Consider the following 14,263-nt stretch of genomic DNA (forward strand, 5'->3'; position numbering starts at 1 on the left):
TTTTTCTTTTTTGTCACTAACTGATCTTCAGCACTTTCGGTCTAGGGGCGTAGGTCAGTGGTAGATCTCTGGCTTTCCATGTGAGAGACCCAGCTGGGTTTCATCCCCATGCCAGGAAAACCAAACAACAAAAGAATAGTTTCAATGATGCACAATATTGTATCACATGGCTATGCTATGTTTATATCAATTCATTCTTAAAACTTCTTATTTCGTGAAAAAAAAATTTAAGTCACAAAAAAAAGAAAGAAAAAAAAAGAAAAGAAAAATTTAAGTCACAAAAAAGTCTGTGGTGACTAAGAATTCTGTGCTTGTAAGCTAACCGCCCTTTTCAAATGTAAAACTTCAAACACAGGCATGAGACTCCGAAGCTATGCTTGGAATCAGTCATGTGTCACTTAATGACAGGGATGTGCTAGGTTAGGAAATTTCTGTTTTGCAAACCTCATGGTGTGTTTACACTAACAGCTCACTATGTGTGACTGGGAAGTAAAAATAATCTTATAGCAGTTGGCAGTATGCTGGCTTAGGGTGCGAGCAGTCCTGGGTTCCATCTCCAGCACTGCATAAACAGTGGAAGTGGCATGTGCCCGTAATGCCAGATATTTTGGGAATGTTAATAATAAAATAACTTACCTCAAAGAGGTTAAGAGGAGCCAAATATGTGGCCATGGTCAGAGAAAACCAATATAGGTTATCCAAAAGTCTGTGTTCCAACATGGGAATCGTTTGGTGAAGTTTTGAGGAGGTTGGAAAGTCATCTTAATTAGGGTTTTATTGCTGTAAACAAACACCATGACCAAGGCAGCTCTTATAAGGACAGCATTTAATTGGAGCTGACTTACAGGTTCAGAGGTTCAGGCAATTATCATCAAGGCGGCATCCAGGCAGGCGTGGTGCAGGAGGAGCTGAGAGTTCTAAGTCTTCATCTGAAAGTCACTAGAAGACTGGCTTCCAGGCAGCTAGGATGAAGGTCCTAAAGCCCATGCCCACAGTGACACACTTCCTCCAACAATGCCACACCTACTCTAACAAGGCCAAACCTCCAAATAGTGCCACTCCCTGGGCCAAGTACATTCAAACCACCACAGGGGTGTTTTGATTTGGTTTTGGTTTTGTTTTAAGGGTCTCACCATGTAACTCTAGTTGACTTGGGATTCAGTATGGAGACTAGGCTACCCTGGAACTCAGAGAGACTGCCTACCTCTGCTTCTTGAGTGTTGGGATTAAAGGTGTGCATAACCATACTAAGTTTGATAAAGTTTTTATATCGGTAGAAAAGAAAGTGTTAGTTGAGGCACTTTTCAAATGGACATTTGGAAAAACTAAGTAGGAAGTTATAGCAAAATGGATCATCTCAACTATAGCTCTAGGCCTCAGGGCTGTGTGATGAGACTCAGCCTTTGGGTTGATAGAAGGGTTTCATCTATTAGTCACTGAATGTTAGGCCACAGAGGTAGGCAAGGAATGGCTATTTAGGGGCTGAAGACAACCCAAGATCAATTGTAACGAGGCTCTGGACCAGCAAACATTCCACCCTCTACACAGTCACTGGAATTCTAGTCTCTTAATCAGCCTGCTCAAAGGCTCTGGTGAGCATTCGGTTTCTTTCTAGGAATGTCTATTCAGAAGTAGAAGCCGAAGGATCAGGATCATTCTCAGCTACACGGCAGGTCTAAGGCTAGCCTGGGCTAGAGTGGGACCCCCACCTCAAAACAAAATAATGATTTTTGTGGGCCCAGCACCATATATTCAGTCCCTGTTTGACCTCATCATGTGGTACATCTCTGCACTTGAAGCAGGATGGTCTCAGTTCCACATGGTGGTGTACATTTTGACGTTGCTAAACTGGGAACTTAGCTCCTGTTGTCCTACCCCTTATTACTTATAAAAAAAAAAAAGTGCATCAACAGAACCCAGGCTGGGTGACACACATCTGGATCCCTGCACTCAGAAAGCTGAGGCTGAGGCACAAGGATCTGAGGTCAGTCCATGCTTCCAGGTGAGAATCAGTCTCAAGGAAGTTGGCAGGGTGGCTCCGTGCTAAAGGCGCTTGTCACCGATCCTCACTACCTGAGATCAATCCCTGAACCCTTGTGTCTGAAGGGGAGAATAGACTCTGGAAGTTGACTTATGACAACACATACATTAAATTAATGAGATTTGAAAGGGTTTGGGTTTTTGTTTTGTTTTATTTTGTTTTGTTTTTAAGTTCAGTGAGCTAGGTATGGTGGTGTATGCCTTTTTTTTTTTTCAGATTTATTTATTTATTATATGTAACTACACTATAGCTGTCTTCAAACACTCCAGGGTATCAGATCTCGTTATGGATGGTTGTGAGCCACCATGTGGATGCTGGGATTTGAACTAAGGACCTTCGGAAGAGCAGTCAGTGCTCTTAATCACTAAGCCATCTCTCCTGCCCTGGTGTATGCCTTTAACTCCAGCAATCAGAAGGTAGAGTCAGGTGAATCTTTGTAAGGTTGAGGCCAGCCTGGTCTACATAGGAAGTAATGGGCCAGCCAGGACTACATAGTGAGACCCCATCTAAAAAAAAAAAAAAAGTCAGTCAGTAGCAGTTCCTTTTTCTTTGGAACAGCTGCCTGGGTTTGTGTGGTTCCAAAGTCCAGTTCCTGCAAAACACAAAGGCTGCTGGGTAGGAGCGCACCCTCCTTACCTGCCTTTAACTTATCTCTTGCTTATGCTAATAGCTGCAAATCAGTATCAGCTCTAAGTGCTTTCCCCTGCCTGGCAACACTCCTCCCTTTAAACTTTATCTGAATATACACCTACAAGCCAGAAGATGGGGTCAGATCCTATTGTAGGTGGTTGTGAACCACCTTGGTTACTGGGAATTGAACTCAGGACCTCTGAAAAAGCAGCCAGTGCCCTTCTTAACTGCTGAGTCATCTCTCCAGCCAGCCACTTTCCTCTTTAAATTTTTGTTTGTTTCCTTTTTTGTTTTTGTCTGAGACATGACCTCACTGTGTAATTCTGGTTGTCCTGGAACTTACTATGTAGACCAGGATCTACCGCCTCTGCCTTCCAAGTACTGGAATGAAAGTCACACACTACCGAGAGGAACAACTTCCCCCTTTGTAAATTGTTTTAAATTACATTTCTTTATTCTGTGTGGGTTCATGCAGGTGTGTGGGTAACTGCCTCCCACATGACACTGTCTCTGCCTAACAGGATTCACAGTCTTCCATCCTCCCTAGTGCTTGGACATTGGGATTACAGGTGTGTGCAACCACGTCGGGGTCAGGCTCACTTTGACCTTTTGAGTGGACAGGGATCACATATTTGTTTTATGAAGTACACTGTTGCTTTCTTCATTGGATTTCATGGTTGTGAGCCACTATGTGGTTGCTGGGAATTGAACTCAGGACCTCTGGAGGAGCAGCCAGTGCTCTTATCGGCTGAGCCATCGTTCCAGCCCCCAGAACACACTAAGAAAGCGCAGCTAGAAATAGAGTCAGGTGGAGCTGAGCACTCAGGAGCGCTATGGGAGTTCCTACTCAAATCTTTATGTCTCCAGGCACACCCCACCCTTGCCAAGAGCAATAGTTAGGCAAGAGCTTGCCAGGTAGGCTAGGCTTGCCTAGCCAGCTAGTCCCAAGGGCCTGTCTGCACCTCCCCAAGACAGGGATTAAATTTGGACCCTCATGCTTATATTTGGACCCTCTTGCTCTTTACCAACTGTGCCACCTTCCTACCCTGGAGTAAACTTTAAAGGCAGACACATCAGTAAAGTGCTTCCTGCACAAGCATGAAAGCCTGAGTTCAGATCAGCAGCAGCGCATAAAAGCCAAGTGGAGTAGCACAGGCCTAGAGTCCCACGCTTGTTATGGAGATGTCATGCCAGGAAACGTTCAAGAACTTCAAAAAGACACCAAGGAGCCCAGTCAGATGCAATCGCTTTAGGGTCTCTTTAATCAAGCTTTAGCTTGGGCCACAGGACACACCCCTCCCCCCAGCCCAGTTTCAGGCAAGCATTTATAGAGGCAAGAAGGGGGTATTTAGCCTGGTATATATCAGACTGGGGTCCATTATGGCCTTTAACATAATTGGCTAGTGTTGGGAGTCAAACCATAAGCTTAACTTCTGCTTTTCTTCAGATTGGCGGTTGTTAGGAAGTGAAGTGTCAGGGGCGGGCTTGTAACCTGGAGGTGCAGATTTGTTGGGGGAATAACCTGGAAACTGGTGCTAGATACTGGCCTGTTAGATATTGGCCTGTTAGTTAACTTGAGTTCAACCTTGGGTCAGATTCTCTAAGATGGAGTCTGAACCCAAAAGATTTGGTCTCTCAGAGACAGGCCAAACACAATGAAACAGGTCCCCAAAAAATGTGTGTGTGTAGAATAATAGAGGAAGACACTGGATATTGATCAGGTAAGTAGACCCTACCCCAACACACACAAGCATACACCACTACACACAATAAAATAAGTTGACTAATGTGCACACGCTCAGACACACTACTCACATATGAAGTATGTGTGTGTGTGTGTATAGCAAGATATAATTGCAATGGAAATTACATAGGAGGACTGGGCTAGCTCCACTGACCTAACTCCAATCCTTCCATGTACTCCTAGTTCGCACTGCCTATAGTCCTCCTTTTAGGAACCAGAGAAACCATAGTTCTATTGCTCAGTCTTGGTCTCCTTGTTGCTGCAGGGATAGAATCCTAGGTAAGTTTTTCAGCCTGCAAGATTTGGCAGGCAGCACCTTTAATCCCAATACTCAGGAGGCAGGGACAGGTGGATCTCTGAGTTCAAGGCCAGCTTGATCTACATAGAGAGTTCCAGGACAGCCAAGGCTACACATAGATAGACCCTGTCTAATATATGCACTAGCCTCCACTACATAAGGAAACCAACTAGTGAGGCCTTAGCAAGGCATCAAGCTTTGGTAAAAAGCCATTGATGGAGAGTTTGGGAGGTGACCCACATCTGTAATCCAAGCAAACAGAGGCAGAAAAGTCAAGGAGTTCAAGGTCATCCTATGCTACAGAGACCATTCAAGCTGAGGCCTGACTATGTAGCAGACTGTCTCAAAACAAAGGAACAAGACTCAAAAATAAAAAGTAATTCTATTTTGCATAATAATGCCTTCACTGTCTCAGAAAACATTTTGGGATACTTACCCTAAAAATAATATTCATTGTTTATCTGGAATTCAAACTTACTTGGGTGTCTGGCATTCCTCTGACAATCCCATAATCCTACTGGAACAGAAAGTCAGATCAGGAAGGGTGGAGAGTGAGAGATACCAGGCCGAAGTTTATTTCCTGAATGGGAGGAAGCCTAAGGGCTGATGGGGGAGGGGAGGGTCCAGGGAGCCTGACAGGAGTGAGTAAGGAGTGGGAGGCTGGGTCTACACGGTTGTGCTGTGCGCTGCCCACTCCAGAATCCCTTCCATAGCTCTGTGACTGCCTAGGCAGCTTTCCTGGAGTTTCCCAGCCCTGTGAGGCTTTGCTGTGTATCAGCTACCTCACTGAAGGTGCCCTCCTCAGAGGGCTTTCCCACTGGAGACGAGCCTCTTCCCTCTTTTCCATCACCTGTAGGAGCGGAAGTGCCCTGCAGCTCTTTGCTGGGACAGGAAGACAATTGTGAACTATACAAGAGGAGAGGGAAGGTGGGAGTTGGGGGAGGACACAGGTCCTTCCTCCTATAAAGGAGCCTTGTGGTGTTTTGTTTTGTTTTGTTTTGTTTTTTAAGATTTATTTATTTTATGTAAGTACACTGTAGCTGTCCTCAGATACTCCAGAAGAGGGCATCAGATTTTGTTACGGATGGTTGTGAGCCACCATGTGGTTGTTGGGATTTGAACTCGGGACCTTCAGAAGAGCAATCGGCACTCTTAACCACTGAGCCATCTCGCCAACCCCAGGAGCCTTGTGTTTTATTCACAAAAAATACATTTAATCCTGGCAGAAGCAGGCAGATCTCTGAGTCTGAGGTCAGCATGGTCTGAAGAGCAAGTTCTAAGCAGCTGAGTTACACAGCAAAACCTTGTGGTAGTAGGAGAGGGGTGGAGAAAGAAAGAAATGGGAAAAAAAAAGAAGGAAGGAAAGGAAAAAGCAGTTATTATGTTTCAGGCAGTGTTATAGGGTTTGGACATCAGGGACAATTTAGGTGAAAATGTGCATTCTAGCAAGAAAACAACAGGCATTTGATGTCAAAACCAATTGATAGAGGTCGCTCCATCTTGAACAGAAAAGAGAAAAAATCCTATTGATAAAATATTGGACTTTGTTGGGTGTAGTGGTGGATGTCTTTAATCCTTATCCTCCTGGGGAAGCAGATACAGGTGGATCTCCATCAGTTCAAGGCCAGCCTAGTCTTCCTAACAGATCCCAGGCCAGCCAAAGCTACATGGTGAGGTCTTGTCTCAAAAACAATAATAATCAGGGCTGTAGAGATGACTCAGTGGTTAAGAACACTGACTGCTCTCCCAGAGGTCCTGAGTTCAATTCTCAGCAAGCACATGGTGGCTCACAACCACCCACAATGAGATCTGATGCCCTCTTCTGGTGTGTCTGAAGACACCTACAGTGTACTCATACGAATAAAGTAAATAATTTAAAAAAAATTTTTTTAAAGAAAAAGACATGAGTGCCATGGACCAGGCTCAGTCAGCCCCTCTCAACCCATGGGGAATCAAGGTTCCAGACAGGTGGGCAAGGAGTTGGCGAGAATTGACAGACCCAGACACAAGGGAGTGCTGAATCTTAATGTAATTTTTCACAAAGCAAACAGCAGTCTTATATAATACAGAAAACAAAGGAGTAGGGTGTCACAGCAGGCAAGGTACATTTAAACTGTCTTACACAAGACAAGGAATGGCTTCAAAGGGCTGACAGGAACCAGGTAGTGTTTACAGTAAAGATAAAACAGCCCTGCCTAGCTAGAGTCAATTAATGACTGGTAAGGATTTCACACCCTAGTCACAATTTGTCCTTCTCCTTTGAGCCTTGTGAAAGCTAGCACCAGGGGGTTCTGCTCTAGCAGACCTTATGAATAATGCAAATCCACAACCCCCTTTTTCCTAGGCCTTGGTAAATACTTGCATATGAAAGTAACTTGGCAGTTCTTTTAAGTATCTGTAGGGAATTTTCATTTGTCAGAAGAATTCACCAATATGCAATGTAGTCTGCTATACCTGGCTGTAATGAAGATTCTAAGTATACTTTGCTAAGCTTGCCCTGAGACTTCTATCTCTTAGCCAGTAAAATACTGTAAGAAAGCACGCAAGACCTTCCACAATATTGCAGGGACAAATCTGGGGCAGTTTAGCTATGGGAATGCCAAGGTTCCAGGAGGCTAAGTTTCCTTGAAACTCTTTGCCTCGTGACTGCTTCCAGACTTTTAAACCTGTCTGTGACACGAGTCCCTACTGGAGTGGATGTAGCACATTAGGAATAGTCCTGTGGTGCTGTGTAAACAGACCCAACTAGAAATGGAAGTGAGCTGTGGAATAAGGAAGCTGGACCCTATCTGGCATCCACCAAGGCAAGGCCAGGGCCAGGGTCCCCTGTCCAGCTTCTCTGACCATCGGAATCATCCGAGATGCTTGTGAAAAAAGTGCAAATGCCCTGGGGGAATGTTTCCCTCCAGACCCGAGGGCCAGCTGTAAGCTCAGGCCCCAGGGGAGCCACTAGCCAACTCCAAGTTATAATCACTGGTGGCTGTGGGACCTTGGGGCTGGTCCTTAACTACTCTGTGCCTTGGTGGCTGTGTCTGTACAAAGAGAGGTAATAATAGAATGTGTTTGTAAGGTTTAAAAATAGTAGTTGTCAAGTGCTTGGGGCAAAGTTGAAAAGTCCCTTGTTACAGGTCTGGAGGGAGCCCGCCCAGTGACTCAGATGAGCTTGATCTCAGGACCTATTGGGATGAAGTTGCCTAGGCCAGGATTCTCAGCAGGGTCCGGATCACGCTGAATCCTTATTCCCTGCCCAGGGCCACCTTGTATCTTGGTCTCTTGAGCCATCAGGCCTGTTTGGAGTGTTCAGGATTGAGTTTGCCCACCCAGCCCCTGCTCCTATGCTATGGATGACTTCCTCCATCTTTTGTTTCTCCCTACCTCAGCCTCCCAATCAGGAAGCTCCCTTTAACATTCTTCTTACATATCTAAGAAATCCATCTCTGAGAATCATCACCACGTACTGGCTTCTCACTCTGACCTTACACAGGCCCTGCCTTCCCAGGCCTGCACTGTGTTCCAAGTGTTTACCAGATTCCTACCTCTGGCTCCCAGCTTTCCAGCTCTGCCTCTGACAGTGCTGTGACCACATCAGGCTCAACGATGTATTGATCTTAGCACGTTTCCCCCTGTGTAGGGACTGAAGCCGGCGATTAAAGCCAGGGTCGCACATATGTCAGGCAAGTGTTCTACTGTCCAGATACCATGACCTCACTGCCTCTTTCTAGTCCCACAAAAAGTAATTTGATCTGAAATTAGAAAAAAAATGGAACAAAATTTGGTTTTACACTAAGTATACTTCAAGTCTCAGTAGTCCTAAGTGGGTAGTAGCTACCATACAGAACAGCTCTGTGGGGCAAGGTGTAGACCATAGTTAACCCTTTACCTCACTATAAGGTGCCTAGCCTAGCCTGGACCAGACATTTTTAGTTTTTGAGACCAGCTCACATGTAACCCAGGCTGGCCTAAGCTAGCCTTGAATTCTTCATCCTCTTCCTTGCACCTGCTAAGTGCTAGAATTACAAGCATGAGCCCCCTAGATCCACTCTGTATTAGTTTGCTTTCTTATCATAAGCACCCGAATCCCATTGACATCTCAGTAAGAGAAAGACACAGATCTAGGCATGACCACTAGATGGCATGATCTGGCTACCAATGCTTGACAAGAAGGTAGGTGCCGACGATTTTGCAGAGACACAGTTGGAAGAACATTCACTCAGTGCTCTCAATGCTATGTTCAAAATAGAGGATCCTAGCCAGAACTAACAAATATAATAAAACAGACTAAATAAGGTAGGAAATATTGCTCAGTGCACTTCCGTTTCCTCTTTACTTACTGTGTATGTCTAGTGTGTGGATCTAAGTCTAAAATGTCATTCCCCCTTCAATCCACGCTTTATCACAGCATCAGATTGGGGGGAGATTTATGTTAAAAAGCCACAAGGGATCACCAACGAGGTTCAGCAGGTAAAGAGCTTGCTGCCAAACCTCAAACAAAGTTGGATCCCTGGGAATCACATGGTAGGTAAAGGAGAGAACAGACTCCCGCAGGCACATGGTTCTCTCTCTCTCTCTCTCTCTCTGCCTCTCTCTCTCTCTGCCTCTCTCCCTCTCTGTTTCTCTCTCTGCCTCTCTCTGTCTCTGTCTCTGTCTCTCTCTCTCTCTCACACACACACACACACACACACACACACACACATGTGTTTGATTTTTTTGTTTGTTTGTTTTGTTTTTTGTTTTTTTTGTTTTTCTGAGACAGGGTTTCTCTGTGTAGCCCTGTCTGTCCTGGAACTCACTTTGTAGACCAGGCTGGCCTCGAACTCAGAAATCTGCCTGCCTCTGCCTCCTGAGTGCTGGGATCAAAGGCGTGCGCCACCATGCCTGGCTGTGTTTTGGCCATTTTAACCCCTCTCATATTCACCCCACTTCCCTAAACCAAACAACTTTGTTTTCTTCAAAAAACAAAACAAACAAAAATCCTATCAAGTGCAATCTGCTGCTCACATTCTCTTGATGCTTGCACAGGGTTCCACTGGAGTGTGCTCAGTCTTCCAGGAACTACCTTCTTTTTTTCTTTCTTTCTTTTTTTTTTTTTTTTTGGTTTCTCAAGACAGGGTTTCTCTGTGTAGCCCTGGCTGTCCTGGAACTCACTTTGTAGACCAGGCTGGCCTCGAACTCAGAAATCTGCCTGCCTCTGCCTCCAGAGTGCTTCAGGAGCTACGTTCTTAAGGAACACCGACTCCCTCCTTCAGCTGCTCTCAGGTGCCAGTAGCTCCCCTCCAGGCGGGATTTGTCTGCCTCAAACTAATTAATGTTTTAATTAAAGTTCCTGGGTGGAGTGGAGGGAGGATAGCTTGTAACGTGTATAAAATGTGTGTTACTGAGATCCATGGCCAAAATGTTTGAGAATCCCCTGACCTGTTACCTGTAGATGAGGCATTGGAGGTAGGCGGTGTGTTTGTAAAAGTCTGCTCAGTTTTTTCCTGCTTTTCTGGTTGTTTGTTTAAAACACCACAGCCAAAAGCAACTCTGGGAGGAAAGGGAAGTCAGGGCAGGAACCTGGCTAGGAACTGGAGCAGAGACCAGCAATGAATGCTGCTTACTGGCTAGCTCTCAAAGACCACAGCTCAGAAAAGTCAGCTACCTCATTTATACAGCCGGACTCACCTGCCTAGGGGTGGTGCTGCCCACTGTGGGCTGGGCCCTCCTGCAGCAGGTAACAATCAAGAAATGTTCCTCAGAAATGCCTACAGGATGGGCATCTGACCGAGGCAATTTCTCAATGGCAATTCCTTCTTCCTGGGTGTGTCAAATTGACAACCAAGATTAGCTTCAGTTTGTTTTGTGTTTGTGTTATTTCAAGATAAAGTCTCGCTAAACTGCCCCAGAGTGACCTTGAACTCATCTATAGACCACATAGGCCTTGAACTTGTAATAGTCTGCTTCAGCTTCCTCAGAAGAATCAGGCAGAATCAACATAATAGCACGACTTAATGATGCACAACCCAGGAATCTGGGGCAGGGGGATTCCTGGAAGATGGAAACTGACCTGAGCTTCCAGTGAGTTCCTGTCTTCAAAATAAATTCTCCACTAGGTATGGTAGCACATCTTTAATCTCTACATTCGGGAGTCAGAGTCAGTTGAACCTCTATAAGTTGGAAGTTGGCTTGATCTACAGATTGAGTTCTAGGTCAGCCAGGGCTACTTGTAGTGAGTTCTGTCTTTCTTATCTATCTATCTATCTATCTATCTATCTATCTATCTATCTATCTATCTATCTATTGTGCATTGGTGTTTTGCTGCATTTCTGTCTGGGTGAGGATGTCAGATTCCCTGGGACTGGAGTTGCAGACAGTTGTGAGCTGCCATGTGGGTGCTGGGAATTGAACCTAAGTCAACTGGAAGAGCAGTGCCCTTAACTGCTGAGCCATCTCTCCAACCCGAGAACCCTGTTTTTAAGGAGAAAAAAAATCCCCATAATAAAAAGTTGCTTTAGTGGGGCGATGGTGGTGTATCCCTTTAATCCTAGCACTCAAGAGGCAAATCTCTGTGGGTCTGAGACCAGCCTTGTCTATAGAACTAGTTCTAGGACAGCCAGGGCTACATACAAAGAAACCCTGTCTGGAAAAACCAAAAAAGGCTGGGTGGTGCTGACAAGCACCTTTAATGCAAACACTCTGGAGGCAAAAACAGATGGATCTCTGAGTTCAAGGCGAACCTGGGCTACAGAGTGATTCCCAGGACAGCCAGGGCTACACAGGGAAACCATGTCTCAAAACAAAACAAACACAACAAAGCTAATTTTAAGAGAAACTGAAGAAAAATGAACATAAGTAAAGTGAGGCACCTCATCTAGAGAGGCTTCTCAGAGGAAACCTCTATTAGACTGAAGGAGAGAGAGAGAGAGAGAGAGAGAGAGAGAGACCTCATCCTTGAGGGTAATAGTGAGGGAACAGGATGTGGGGAGGTGGTGGAGATAACCCCCGAAGCTAGACAACCTCTGAGTGTTCCAGAAACTTCAAAGAGAGAGGGTCAGGCCCTGGACATGAGGAGACTGGGCAGGTGGCCAGGGTCAGCCCTACGGACCTCATGGGTCTCCTTAGGGAGAGGTCCTTCATGTGGGACATAAACATGGGCCTACCTCAGGAAAAAGCCACTCACTGTGAGTGTGGGTTAGGAGGCTAGAGCCTGAGAGCAAGAATCCAGTTAAGTCAGTCACAGGCCACAGGGCAGCGGGAGCCAGCCCAGCACCTGTTCTGAAGACTCAAAGCATGCCCATTACCACTACAAGCCATATGTGCAGCCCACCCCCACCCCAGCTACATTGTAATTTTTATTTAGGGGTTGTGTTGTTTTGTTTGATGTGTGTATTCATTTATTTAGGTTTATTTAATTTTATGTGTATGGTGTTTTTGCCTGCACATATGTGTGTGTACCACGTGTGTGCCAGGTACTCAGAGAAGCCAAAAGAAGGCATTGTATCCCCTGGAACTGGGGTAATTGTGAACTACCATGTGGATGGTAGGAACCATACCTGAGTTCTCTTCAAGAATATCAAGTACAGCCTGGTGTGGTGGCACACGCCTTTAATCCCAGCACTTGGGAGGCAGAGGCAGGTGGATTTCTGAGTTCGAGGCCAGCCTGTTCTACACAGTGAGTTCCAGGACAGCCAGAGCTATACAGAGAAACCCTGTCTCAAAAAACAAAACAAAACAAAGCAAAAACAAAAACAAAAACAAACAAAAAAAAGAAGAATATCAAGTACTTTTAACCCCTGAGCCATCTATCTCTTCAAGCCCCTTGGTGTTCTTATTTTGAAACAGGGACTCATGTAATCCAAGCTGGCCTCAAAGTTATTATGTTGCTGAGGGTGACTCTTGAACCCAGTATGTTAGAGGGTCAGAGGCAAGGTGACTGATCAAGGTTAGGAAGCAGCATTTCAGATGGTGTTGAAGAACTTGTGCAGGTTTGGCTCCCAGCTACCCATATGGTGGCTCAGCTGTCAGCATAGTGTGATTGCAAAGGCCAGATTTCAGGTCCAGTAAAACAAGAGCTGAGTTCATACTCTACTTACCGGCTCTGTGATGGAGCAAGTCATTTAGCTCATCTGAGCTTCAGCCTGCCCATCTCTACAAAAGAGGATGCAATAGTTGTCCCTACAGCATTGCCATGGTGATGAATGACAAGTGTCTCATGCAGGTCTTCTGTTTAGCAGAGTCTAAACTCTTGTTTTCCCTTTCCCACAACTGAACATTTATTACACTCCAACTGCCCAGCAGGTGTTAGGGGATGGGGGAGGGGGAGAGGAAGTGGGGAGGGGGGAAGTGTGTTGGGTACCAGGAAAGAAGCATGCTGCATTGCTCCTGCCTATGGGGAGGTAGGCTCCCTTTAAATCCTGCATAACCTCAAGTACAAAAGTAGCACTTTTCCAACAATTATTCACCTCTGACTCTGGCATGGCACCTTCCCCAGGGGGAGATGAAGTGCTGACCAAACACTTGTGACCAGAAACACCTTCAAAGGGGAAGTCAAATTTACTATTTACTTCGCAGTGCTGGGGATCAGACCCAGGGCCTTCCTGTGCCCAGCAAGTGTGCTGCTGCTGGCTGAGCAATATTCTTAGCTAGCTCAACTTGTTTTTAGCTGCAATGGGACTGAAGAGAGGCACACCAGCTTCCCTAAGGTCTGAACTGCACACACTCCAGTCTATTAGGTTTCCCAGATTGGAAGCTGGAGCCTTAATTAGTTTTAATTCCTCCCGGGAGTATAACATATCCCATGGGTGGGCTGGGCAGGAGGCACCTGGGACCTGAGGACATTTACTTTAAAGGATTTCTTAGATGGGCAAGGTGGTCACTCCTGGGGTCCCAGCACTTGGGTAGGGGAGGCAGGGGGATTAGGGGTTCAAGGTTGTCATCAGCTACATAACGGGTTTGCAGCTACATGAGAGCCAACCTCAAGGGGCTGGAGAGATGGCTCAGCGGTTAAGAGCACTGACTGCTCTTCCGAAGGTCCTGAGTTCAAATCCCAGCAACCACATGGTGGCTCACAACCATCCATAACAAGATCTGGTGCCCTCTTCTGGAGTGTCTGAAGACAGCTACAGTGTACTCTCATAAAATAAATAAATAAATAAATCTATCTTTTAAAAAATTTTAAAAAAAGAGAGAGAGAGAGAGAGCCAACCTCAAACAAAACAAAGATGATTTCTCCAGAAGCCATGGGGCAGAGGACACAGGCCAGTGAGCAGCACGGGCTGGCTGAAGGAAGCACATGGGGGTGCAGCACTGGAAAACTGTCTTGAGACCATATTGCTAAGCCAAGGGATGTGCCCTTGGTTGTATAGAGTCTGGTTTCAGCCTGTGGACTCCCAGCAAGGCTTCCATACTACTTGAGGTGGATGGGTATGAAGGAGCCAGCAGTGGGACAGATGTGACCTTCTGTGGTGACGGTGACAGCAATGAGGAATGGAATTGTAGCTCCCTGGTATTCTTTCCTCGCATGTTTGAGTACCTTGAGGACCAAAGGTTGGTTTCACAATAATGGTACAATGAC

At 45.7% G+C, this 14,263-nt stretch overlaps 1 protein-coding gene across 2 annotated transcripts in view; it reads left to right on the forward strand.

Annotated features, from left to right (window-relative positions):
* Pnkd (paroxysmal nonkinesiogenic dyskinesia) overlaps window positions 1-14,263 on the forward strand; it is a 69,094-nt gene that overhangs the window by 20,069 nt on the left and 34,762 nt on the right. The gene's annotated exons all lie outside the window — the stretch shown is intronic.

The sequence above is a fragment of the Mus musculus genome, chromosome 1 (assembly GCF_000001635.26).
Source record: "Mus musculus strain C57BL/6J chromosome 1, GRCm38.p6 C57BL/6J".
NCBI lineage: Eukaryota > Metazoa > Chordata > Mammalia > Rodentia > Muridae > Mus > Mus musculus.